Source organism: Staurois parvus, unplaced genomic scaffold (genome assembly GCF_062004578.1).
Source record: "Staurois parvus isolate SC_StPar_1 unplaced genomic scaffold, SC_StPar_1.0 ptg000091l, whole genome shotgun sequence".
Lineage (NCBI taxonomy): Eukaryota > Metazoa > Chordata > Amphibia > Anura > Ranidae > Staurois > Staurois parvus.
Window position 1 is genome coordinate 5,990,948 of NW_028317887.1, and position 12,497 is coordinate 6,003,444.

Consider the following 12,497-nt stretch of genomic DNA (forward strand, 5'->3'; position numbering starts at 1 on the left):
AGTCAGAGTATTGTTTGTCTCAGAGTTACCTCTTTATACCTTTTCCCACGTCTGTCCTGTATACATGACGTGGTGTGTGCAAAGTGATATATTATAAACATATCTGTAAAATGCCCTGACTAACATAATGTATATGCTGTCACCCGTTACCTTTAATACCACTGCTCTTTAACCCTTTTGTTGCTACTCCAAGGCTCACATTTTAGTAATAGTAGTCATTTACCATGCAGTATTCATTTGTAATATGTGTACTGTATGTTCTCTTATGGGCAAATGCATGTGTTAATCAACTAAACAGAAAAAGGGGACCACATAAAAAGGCTGTATGCCTAGTGATTCGCTCTCTGTCTCATCAAATAAATGTTGATGTGGGTTGTAACTGAAACTAACAGCTGTGAAGAATAGACTGTATACAGTCAGTAATCAATAATACCGCAGAGTAGCTTTTCTTGGAAATGATTTGGGTATTAAGGTGCTGCCATAGGAATATCTCCCAAATAGACAGGGAGAGTAAAAGGTAACTCTGATGTGGAGTGCATCGCACATCAGGCTCCATCTGGCCTCGATATTTGCATCATGGGGATGCCTGCATACGTCATTTCTAGATGTGATGACGTCAGTACGCTGATGCATTTCGTCCGCCAATCATCGCCTACTTCGTCAGAACTAGGTCTGCCCTCCCTTGCAAAGTTGTTGTTCTCATCACTATCTTTCTATAGATATATAATAAAGTTTTGCAAATAATTTACAAAAAAAGCTATTCTACATAGGTATTATTGATTACTGACTGTATACAGTCTATTCGCCACAGCTGTTAGTTTTTTGAAATGCATGTGTTACTGTAAAAAATCCATAATCTGCTATTTTCCTGCAGGTCACATATTGTTTTGTATTTTTATTCCAGTTTCTGCATGTGTCTGGTTTGGCCTACACAATAATTAGCAACAATAGGCATAAGCTGTTGCTCCTTTTGTGCTGGTAATAGATTTCAGTCCAGAACTGGGTCACATGAAAAACTGCAGCCTTTCCCACTGATACAGAGAATGGGCATCTGTCTTCCTGCACATCCTCCTCAAAGAGATATCTGACCATCTATGGCCACGTTATGCCAGTTAGATTTATCAATTAATTAAAGCAGACCTTGTACTAAAATAGCAAGGTCAACCTATTTCGTTTGAGCCTTCTTCCCTTGTAAATGAAAAAATTTGAAGTGATAATTAAACCCTCTGTTTTAAACACTTTCAGCAGCTGATTTAATCACTAACTGAGTATGCAATCTTTTATTCCTTCCCTATGTTCCTATAAATATCAAGCGTAAGCGAGCGCTGTGTGACGGGAGTCACTTTGGGTGGGGGGCCCATGGAACACAGCTCACTTTGGAGTGGTGGGGAGACCCCTGTCTCAGCTCCCCATATCCCTCTTATGTGTAAGTCACCCTGTGCCTGTTAGGGGTACAGGGTGATCTGTCCTAATATTGGGGTGGGGGGTTGTTGATTGTTTAATGCCATGTGGTTGCATCTCATTGTTCTATTGTGTGTCTTGCTTGTGAGCAAACTGTTATGGGATGTATGTGTTTGTGTATTGGCTTGGTGGGGGATGTTTCCAGCAGCCCTCCCTCCTGATGGGACTGTCTGTTGTTGTGTCTCCTTACTAAAGGTAGACTGCCCCGCCCTGTGTCATTATGCAGGGAGGGGGGGTTGTTCCCTTGAATTTATATATCTTGTATCTGTGTTAAAATAAAGTAGTCTATTTCCTGGTTTACTTCAAGACTGGTGTCGTCTAGTCTTGTATGGTCTGCTGTGATGTCTGTGGTCAGTGTTCATATGGGGAAGCGGTATTATAACGGAAGTACCCAAGCGAAGACTGGGTCGGTTCCGTCACACACTGGAACTATAAAGCAGCTAGCGCCAAGGTATAGGTAACAACTCCTTATGGATAAATATATAGAAAGTGCAGCGCTAAAATAAGTGAAATTGACGTGTGAGCGTACCCCTGAAGACGTGCATGCGCACAAAACGCGTCGGGTGGAGCTGCACTTGCTGACGTCACGCTGCTGTTGCTGAAGGTTGGAACAGCGGCCATCTTGGTACTCCATTTTACCTTCATTCTTGTTTCCACGTGGATTATTTTTTATTCGGTATTTAATAAAATACTACACTATATACTACTTTTGGCTCCTGTGGTAAGCTATTCCTCATAGGAGACGGTCCACCTGCGTTTTTTGCCCTTGGCTGAGCATCCTTTGCAGAGGCTTCAGTGCTGTTACCTGCACCCAGATGAGATTTGCTTACATGCTGTTTACCAGTAGATGTCTGGTGAGTGTACATCTGACAGAGGTGGGGGATTCCCTATTGGATCACTTTACAATATTTCACTGTGATTGCCGTATTTATATCCTTATGGACAATTTATAGCTTTTACTCCACTGATATTTTATGGACTTTATATATTCTAACTTTTATGCTGCACTTTACTGTTTCACATTTATTGAATGATTTATTGAACATTTTTTATATTTGATTTTTATATGCTGCACTTGACTGTTCTGTTGATCAGTTTTTTTTTCATTATATGTCAGATTGACTTTGCACTTTATTTTCACTATAATATCATTCACTTATTTTAGCGCTGCACTTTCTATATATTTATCACTATGTTCCTGTTTAATTAAGTTGGTGCCATGAATACTGCTGCAGGTTTCAAAGTGGCTACTTTCTGTTACAAGTGTCCTATGAAGCCATCTTTGCATGCAGAGACTGTAGCTGTGTCTTCCTGCAAGGTGTGCATCAATAGAAACACACAGCCCTATAGCCTAGGAAGGCAAGGCACTCCCCTGTCCCTTTCTCTTCCTCCCTTCCCCCTCCAAACTGAAAGCGGAACATTACTCATAACAATTGATAAAAATAATGTTCTTTAACAAGGAACATACATTCCACATTAATAACTATGCAGTCAAAAATAGTGTGTGCTGTATATTGCCTCAAGCATAATTACTGTTTCTTGCTGGAGGCTGCCATTTTGTTGAAGCCCAGAACCCTGAGCAGTGGTTAAAGCAGAACTAAACCTTCCTATCCTTTACAGCCAAGGAAGCTGCCATCTGTTTGAACTGTAACTGTGATGGTGCTGCAGGTGTGACCAGTTCTAGCACTAGTCATTTGATAGTGTGACAGTTTGATTGAGAACACAAGCAAATGTGACAGTTAGCATTCTTGGCTTGCCGGGAATATAACTATTTTTTAAAACTATTAAATTGATGGTTTTAGTTCTGCTTTATTCTTTAAGCTGTCAGCAGATTGGCCTCTACAAATTTGGCACAGTGCCTAAAAATGGAGAGCAACTGAGCATGTGCAGAACTGGGTGGGACACAGTGTATTACTGGATTTTAAGCAGTATATGCACTTATTTTTAATGTTTTATATAGCTATACCTGCAGGGGAGAGCCTGAAGTGATCTAGCAAGACTTCATTTTCTGACTAAGCCTGGGTTCACATATATGCAGTGTGATATATCGCATGTGATTCGCACAGGAACCGCACCACATTCCTGTGCAAATCACATGCGATTTGTGTGCAGTGCGATTGGAGCCATACATTTTGTATGGCTCTAATCACGCCACGCCAGCACCAAAAATGTGCAGGACCCTTTTTTTGGTTCTGCACTAGAATTGGATCACATGGGTATTCACACCTATGCAATACGATTCTGCACATCGAACCACGTTTTGAGGATCGATTTTGGGGTGTTAACTTAATATACACACCCGTAGCAGTTCGTATGAACGGGGTGTGATTCTGATGCGGTGCGGAATTCGCACAGAGAACGCTGCAAATTCCGCACTGCATTGGCGTGAACCAGGGCTAAAGTTCCACTTTACAGAATGACTTGAGAATGCACTGTTTCCTGTTATTCTTTCCTGTGAAGACTGATGAGTCGGGGGAGGCAGCACTAAGAGAGCAGGAGACAACTTCATTGGAAGTTGTAAACTGCATGTGGCGGGGTAAGAATTTTAACAGAGTTTACTGGGGATTGTTTATTGTATTGTGCTCAATGTGGTAAGATAAAAAAGGGTTTATCTCCCTCTTTTGCCTAAATCATATAAGCAAGGGCAATGTCACCAGATTTGAGACTGTACTGTGCCCTGTTATTCTTTCCTGTGAAGATTGAATGTTCGGGGAGGCAGCACTGAGAGAGCAGGAGACAACTGCATTGGAAGTTGTAAATTGCAAGTGCCGAGGTAAGATTTTTAAACAACAGTTTACTGGGGATGGCTTATTGTATTATACTCACTGTGCTAAAAAAAGGGGTTTTCTCCCTCTTCTGTCTATATCATCTCTCTCTATCCATTCAGTCATATCCGACCCTTGGTGATTGCATGGACCGTCACTCGTAAGCAACTTTTTCCATGAATTCTCTTAGCAATTATTTTACAGGGTAGGTTGCCAGGTCTTTCCCCAACCCCTACCATGCAGGAGATCCCGCATGGGCACGGATGAAACTAGGACAATTTAGACAGAAGTCAATTAACCTACCAGCATGTCTTTGGAGTGTGGGAGGAAACCAGAGTACCCAGAGAAAACCAACGCAAGCGCAGGAAGAATATGCAAACTCCATGCAGGAGGTGCCATGGTTGGGAATTGAACCCATGACCCACTTACTGTATGGCAGACGTGCTAACCACTAAGCCACTGTGCAGCCCATCTATAAAATCTAAGCAAGGGTAATGTCACCATCCTTCTGGCAAGACCCCAGGGAATGCCAAGCAGGCCAAATATCACAGTCAAATGATCCTGCACTGTGCTGAAGTGTCATCTTACAAGATTTGTGATACTCCGGGACCTCACCACAAGGATGGTCACTTCACCTTATACAATTTGAAGGCTGGCAGAAAGGTAAGTATATTCTTTGCACCCAGAGTTTTCCTTGCAGCATTTTGGAGAGTGTGGTGGAGTGGAAGGACTGCTTTAACAAGTATTGGCCATTTAAAGTTACTCTGGCATTGCCCCAAACATTTGGCAAGAACAGTTTCTTATGAAAAAAGATACGATATACTTACCTCCCCAAAGACCTATGTTTCCTACCTTCACTCCCTTCTACTGTTGCATTCACCTTCAGGATCTTTAGTGTTTGACACTTCCAATAGCGCTGGATGCCTGTGGTCCTGCTTCAGGCTGGGGTTCCATGCTCAGACCCCTACATCACTACAGGGCATAGAATTACAGGAGACATGGACCAATGGAGAGGTGAATATGCAGTGTCTTCTTTTGCAGGGAACTGCTTTTGTTCAATGTTAAGGCCAACTACAGAGTTGTTTTCGATTGGTTATGCACATGACCATGTTCTACCAAGGCTTCTTACAACCCTTCCAAAACAGGGAACCAAAGAAAACTTATCAAGAAAATGATAATGATGTAGCTTCTTTTTGAATAATTATACCAGCCTTACAAAATCTAATGATTGTTGATTTGCCATTTTGTTGCACATGTGCAGATTAATGGCACATAAATGATTTTTCAGCTCTGATAGCCAGCCTGTCTAAGGTTACCTTTTGAAGACATTAAAGTAATCATTTTGTTGTGCTTTTTAATACTGGATCCATAAAAAAATGATGTGGTCTTCATTTTACTACACTGAATCTCTACCCAAGCAAAATGCAATATGATGAAAATGGAATGATAGGTGCCATAACTATTTCAATTTCATTTAAATTCAATGGCTAAAGATCATTTCATCTTTACAGCAAAAGGATTAAGGCTTATTGCCTGAGCAATAAGCCCTTGGATTTAAACCATGATTTGTTCAGCTCCTTTCATAAAAAGCAATTATTTTTCTAGCAGCTTAAATAAACATGGACACAGTTCTGCTGATGCCTTTTAATGGAATCGTCCATTGGCTTCTCAACTAGAGACAATCAATAGACTGCAATTAAATGTTTAAATAGGATGCAGATAGTGTTATTTGTTTACTTTAGCAGTGTCCACTCTCGATAAGTCCTTTGGCTACAGAACTGAGGAAAACTTAAATACACTGCTTTTATCTTTTTTTTTTTTATTCAATATAGTCTGCACAATTAAAGTGGAACTTCACCCATAAAGGGGAAATTCCGCTTTATGCCCCCCCTTCTGTTTTTGGTACTTTTTTGGGGGGGAGAAGCAGGTACTTCGTTTTAACAGGTACTGGCTCCTACTTCCGGTTGGATCGTCGTGGTGATCCACCAGAAGTTCTCCCCACCATTCACAATCTTCTGAGACATTTCACAGGTTCCAGATGCCTGTAGGATCATTCGCAAAGTGGGGTTTGCGCATGCACAGTGGACAACCAGTTGTGAAGCTGTAGGGAACCATAGCCGTCTGCCCACAGTAAACATACCAGTGCCGGGGACCGGTGAAGAAGCGGTTCATGTGAGCATGGTGCTGGACCAGGTGAGTTTCCTTTTATTAAAAGTCAGCAGCTATAGTATTTGTAGCTGGGAACCTTTAATTGTTTTAAAAAAAAAAAAGGCTGAAGAACCACTTTAAAAATGCATTTAAAATATATTCACATTTCTGTAGAATTTTAGTATAAAGTATAAAGTCAGGTTGGTAGCACAAAGTAAATTAGTGATTCCGTTTTGTGGTAGAGCATATAATTCTGTACCGTCATCTTGTAATTGGGATTTCCTGAAAGCTCTGGTGGCCATCTATGAACAGTGTACAAGAGACTGCAATAATGCTCCATTGGTTGCTCATGACAATAAGCTATAGGCAACTACTATTAATGATCTGATGCTCCGGAGTTACAACCAATGTAAAATAATGTAAAAAAAAAACCCAAAAATAAATTAAAGGTTAAAAATAAAAAAAAATATGGTTTTTAGCTCTGAGGAAGGGAGTTCGACTCCCAAAACACGTTAGCGTACTCTGACATAGGACATCTATTGTCTGGGACTGTCACCTTTAGTTCCTTGTCTGTTTATATGACCCTTGGTTTGTGAGTATACATTTGTCTATTTTTCAATAATTCCTTTTTTATGTTCAAGTAATCTTTATTCATTTTAAAAGTGAACAAATAAATACAGGTATGGGAGCACCAAAGGGAAGGGGGTAAATAGGTTCACAATCGTACATGTTCCAGTTGATGTTAGGTAATGTCAACAGAATCACAGAACAACAAAAGAAAAATACTTGGATTCTTAGACATTATACATAGTTTAAATTTTCATGGATTGAAGAACCTGTGTAAAAGGAGGAAGGGTAGGGGGAACATGAAGGTAATAAGTAAACAGTATACCAGTCAGAATGCAAACATATACTCCAGATAGGGTGGGCTATCATAAATTAACAGAGCAGTTCAGATTATGAGACCATTTAGACCAAGCTTTGGAGAATTTAGCATAGGAGAGGTTATTCAAGGCGAATCTCCTTTCCATTTCGCATTGGAAATTTAAGTCATGAATCGCCATCGTTAGGGATGGTGAGGAGGTAGATTTCCATCATTTAGTAATGTTATTCTTGGCTGCGTATATTAGGTGAATAATTATGCTACGCAAAGTCGGAGGAAAATTCTCTAAGCCAATATGGAAAAGTGCTGCGATGGGGTAAGGGAGTATTACTTTGTCAGTTATTTGAGAAATTATATTGAAAATTCCTTTCCAGAATGATCTTATTGATTTGCATGACCATAATATATGTAGTAGGGAACCTGTTTCTCCACATTGTCGCCAACAGTGTGGAGAGCAGGAGGGATATATTTTTGCTATTCGAACAGGCGTCAAGTACCATTGGTGCAGTAGTTTCAGATAAGATTCCAAGTGTGTATTGCAGTGTGAGGCTTTGTATGTGAGGGTGAAGGCTTTCTGCCACATTTGGTCCGAGAAAGTTTGGGAGAGTTGTAATTCCCAGTTTCGTAAAGATGTCGTTCGTAAGTTAAATTGGAACGCAATGATTTGAGAGTAAAATGTGGATATACCTCTACCCTGGTATTTAGCGTAGTTGAGGTATTGATATTTAAGGGTCGGAAGGGTAGTTTTAGACGGGACCTTTTTAATTTGGATACAATGGGCTAATCTAATGTACAGGTGAAACTCGAAAAATTTGAATATCGTGCAAAAGTTAATTTCAGTAATGCAACTTAAAAGATGAAACTAATATATGAGATAGACTCATTTCATGCAAAGCAAGATAGTTCAAGTCATGATTTGTCATAATTGTGATGATTATGGCTTACAGCTCATGAAAACCCCAAATCCACAATCTCAGAAAATTAGAATATTACATGCAATCAATAAAACAAGGATTGTGCATAGAACAATATCGGACCTCTGAAAAGTATAAGCATGCATATGTACTCAGTACTTGGTTTGGACCCTTTTGCAGCAATTATTGCCTCAATGCGGCGTGGCATGGAAGCTATCAGCCTGTGGCACTGCTGAGGTGTTATGGAAGACCAGGATGCTTCAATAGCGGCCTTCAGCTCTTCTGCATTGTTCGGTCTCATGTCTCTCATCTTTCTATTGGCAATGCCCCATAGATTCTCTATGGGGTTCAGGTCAGGCGAGTTTACTGCCAATCAAGCACAGTAATCCCATGGTCATTGAACCAGGTTTTGGTGCTTTTGGCAGTGTGGGCAGGTGCCAAGTCCTGCTGGAAAATGAAGTCAGCATCCCCAAAAAGCTTGTCTGCGCAAGGAAGCATGAAGTGCTCCAAAATCTCCTGGTAGATGGCTGCGTTGACTCTGGACTTAATGAAGCACAGTGGACCAACACCAGCAGATGACATGGCTCCCCAAATCAACACAGACTGTGGAAACTTCACACTGGATTTCAAGCATCTTGCAGTGTGTGCCTCTCTATTCTTCCTCCATACTCTGGGTCCTTGGTTTCCAAATGACATGCAAAAGTTGCTCAGAAAAGAGGACTTTGGACCACTGAGCAACAGACCAGGTCTGTTTTTCTTTAGCCCAGGTAAGACGCTTCTGACGTTTGTTGTTCAGGAGCGGCTTGACAAGAGGAATATGACATTTGAAGCCCATGTCCAGGATCCGTCTGTGTGCGGTGGCTCTTGATGCACTGACTCCAGCCTCAGTCCACTCCTTGTGAAAGCCCCCAACACTTTTGAATGGCCTTTTCCTGACAATCCTCTCTAGGCTGCGGTCATCCCTGCTGCTTGTGCACCTTTTTTTCCACACTTTTCCCTTCCACATAACTTTCTATTAATGTGCTTTGATACAGCACTTTGGGAACATCCAACTTCTTTTGCAATTACTTTTTGAGGCTTTCCCTCCTTATAGAGGGTGTCAATGATGGTTTTCTGCACAACTGTCAGGTCAACAGTCTTTCCCATGATTGTGATTCCTACTGAACCAGACTGAGAGACCATTTAAAGGCTCAGGAACCCTTTGCAGGTATTATGGCTTAATTAGCTGATTAGAGTGGGACACTTTGAGCCAAGAATATTGCACCTTTTCACAATATTCTAATTTTCTGAGATTGTGGATTTGGGGTTTTCATTAGCTGTAAGCCATAATCATCACAATAATGACAAATCACGGCTTGAACTATCATGCTTTGCATGTAATGAGTCTATCTCATATATTAGTTTCACCTTTTAAGTTGCATTACTGAAATAAATGAACTTTTGCACGATATTCTAATTTTTCAAGTTTCACCTGTAGGTGAAGTATTTGGAGGCAGTGAGGGAGAATTTGTGTTGGAGATCCTGAAACTAGGATAATTTGTTATTTGAGTAGAGGTTTGAATAAATTCTTTTTTTATCACAGTAATGCACGAAGAGAGTGTGCCCTTTTGTGTTTTCTTCCAGTAGTATCAAGATTCCAAGATCTTTAGACGGCTGCACCTCAGCGAGTGACAGATACCGTGTTCCTGTGGTGCATGAAGACCTGAGCGCTGGTTTTGCTTTTTCTTGATAGAAAAATGTATCCATACCCTATTACATGTCCCAAGTACTGAATCCTCTGCATGACAAGTATCTGCAATGACATTCAGAATTTTTGGGATCACCAGCCTGTGAAAATAGTGCCATTGCATCAATTCCACTCAGCACAAGCCAGACTTGATCTAATTTTAAGGTGATTTTTACCGGAGTGTAGTTCGTTTTGCACTCCTGTGACCCATTTTGAGCTGACGTCGGTTGACTTCACAGAGCCGGTCCAGGCTCTGAAAAGATCCCAACAATATGGTTGGGATCTACCCAGAAGCCTAGACAGGCAGCTGGCTCAGCCTCTCAGCAAACTGCTGAGAGCCCGAGCCAGCTGCTCCCACCCACTCCTCAAAAGCTCTCCTTCTGAAAAAGAATAATGTCAAATTCTCCCCTCCGTTGGCTGTTCTTGCTCACTTACCCTTCTGAAAACATTAGACACCTGTCATGTCGATCCAATAATATTCTAAGCCACTGTCCAATCAGTGCCACATGCTTGTTCTGGGATGTTAACTAAAAAAATAGAAGAACTGGACCAAGGAGCAATGGAAGAAGGTGGCCTGGTTTGATGAATACTTTTTCTTTTACATCATATGGATAGCCGGGTGCATGTGCGCTGCTTATGAAATGGCCAAGATGCACTATAGGAAGAAGGCAAACCGGCAGAGGTAGTGTGATGCTTCAGACAATGTTTTGATGGTAAACCTTGGGTCCTGCCATTCATGTAGATGTTACTTGACACATGCCACCCACCTAAACATTGTTACTGACCAAGCACACCCCTTCCTGGAGACAATATTCCTTGATGGCAAGTGGCCTCTTTCAGTAAGATAATGAAACCTGCCATACTTCAAAAATGGTTCAAGAATGGTTTGAGGAATACAATAATGAGTCTGAGGTGTTGACTTGGCCTCCACATTCTCTAGATCTCAAACCAATCAAGCATCTCTAGGATGTGATGGAGAAATAATTCAATCCATGGAGGCCCCAACTCGTAACTTACAAGACTTAAAGGATCTGCTACTGACGGTTTGGTGCAAGATACCATATCATACCTTCAGAGGTATAATGGCATCCATGCCTCGATGGGTCAGAGCAGTTTTTGTGATGAAAGGGGCTGTTTTGGTGACAAAAGAGGGACTTAATAATAGGTGTGTGGTCATAAAATGATGGCTGATAGGTGTGCACTGTCTATCTGAAGCTATTGTGAGAAAAAAATGGCATGCAAAATCTGTAGTGTAAATAACTACTAGAAAGTAATGTGATGTGTAAAACAAAATCTGCTATTTAGTATGTTTAGAATAAAATGAATTGGTCCACTTCCCTAAACCTTACCGTATGTGCCCAGAAACATAACTGACCATTAGTTTTGAAGGAACAGATGTGAAAGCCATCGACAATCGCATATGGGTCATGTTCAAGTGAAAAAAGATACAACCACAGACATTCTTTTTTTGGACATTTAAAAGGAAAGTCATTGTATACTTGTTATATATGTTTTACTGTAAACTGAATTGGGTTTGGATGTTTGCATATTAAAGTGGAATGTCACTCTCTCAATTATCATTGACTATTTTTTTTTGCATTTCTTTAGTCAGTTCCTGGTTCCAGGCCTAGGCAAACAATGTCACATATCCAAGGAGTCTTCAGGAGGGTAGGAACGGAGGAGGGATTTTCTCAGCTAAGCACACCCTCTTTCCTGCATGCCTGAACCAAGAGTTGGACTCAAGATGGCCATGGCCAGAATTGCTAGAGGAGGTGTTTTGCAAAGTGATTTTTCGGCCAAATAAAGCATGGAGACATGGATGGATCGGGGAGTTTGCTTTGAATATTAAAAATAAATTGTCGGTTTCAGTTTGTGGTGCTCACATGCAGTTTAGTTACACATTAATGTATTTCCATGAATAAAATGTAAACTTTTAAATGATGATTTAGTATTGTATATGTATGGTGCTGAATGCTATACAAGAAAGCCCCATTTTTCTGTTTAAGGGTTGTTAACCCTAAAACAAGGGGTGTCAGCATTGCAGGATTGACAATTTAGGCCCCTTTCACATGGGGTGGACCTGTTAGCAGATCCACTTGCTCAGCGGAGGATCTCTCCACGGATCCCCGCTGAGCAAGTGGATGACAGGTACGTGTCCGCTCTGTTTCTGCAGAGGGGGCACAGAGCAGCTCACTGTCCTCAATGGGAGGTTGGATGGAAATGTACTACCTTCTGTTTCCATCTGAGCCAATCTGACGGACCAAAGGGGAATTGGATCCCCATCTGTCAGATTGGATTGGATGTTGGTGGGTGTAAATGGACACAAGTCCGTTTACACCCGCTGCTCCATAAAGAAGAATGGAGGTGCTCCTGAAAAACGGGCAGGTGGGCCTGATCGGAATGTCCATGTGAAAGGGGCCTAATATAGAAATTCGGAAAATTGGGGTTTATTTACTAAAGCTGGTTCACTCAGAATCTTGTGCACCTCTGCATGGTAGCCAATCATCTTCTAACCTCAGCTTGTTCAGTTAAAGCGTTACTAAACCCAGGACCCTGCATTCACTATATCTGGTCTCCCATAGTACACAAAACATGGAAAT

General features: G+C 41.2%; 1 long non-coding RNA gene across 1 annotated transcript in view; it reads left to right on the top strand.

Moving 5' to 3' along the window:
• LOC149468197 (uncharacterized) overlaps positions 1-11,838 on the top strand; it is a 254,065-nt gene extending 242,227 nt beyond the window's left edge. Inside the window, exon 5 of the long non-coding RNA XR_016311782.1 lies at positions 11,506-11,838. This is a non-coding gene — a long non-coding RNA (uncharacterized LOC149468197). The remainder of the gene's footprint in view (positions 1-11,505) is intronic.
• Positions 11,839-12,497: the final 659 nt, after the last annotated feature.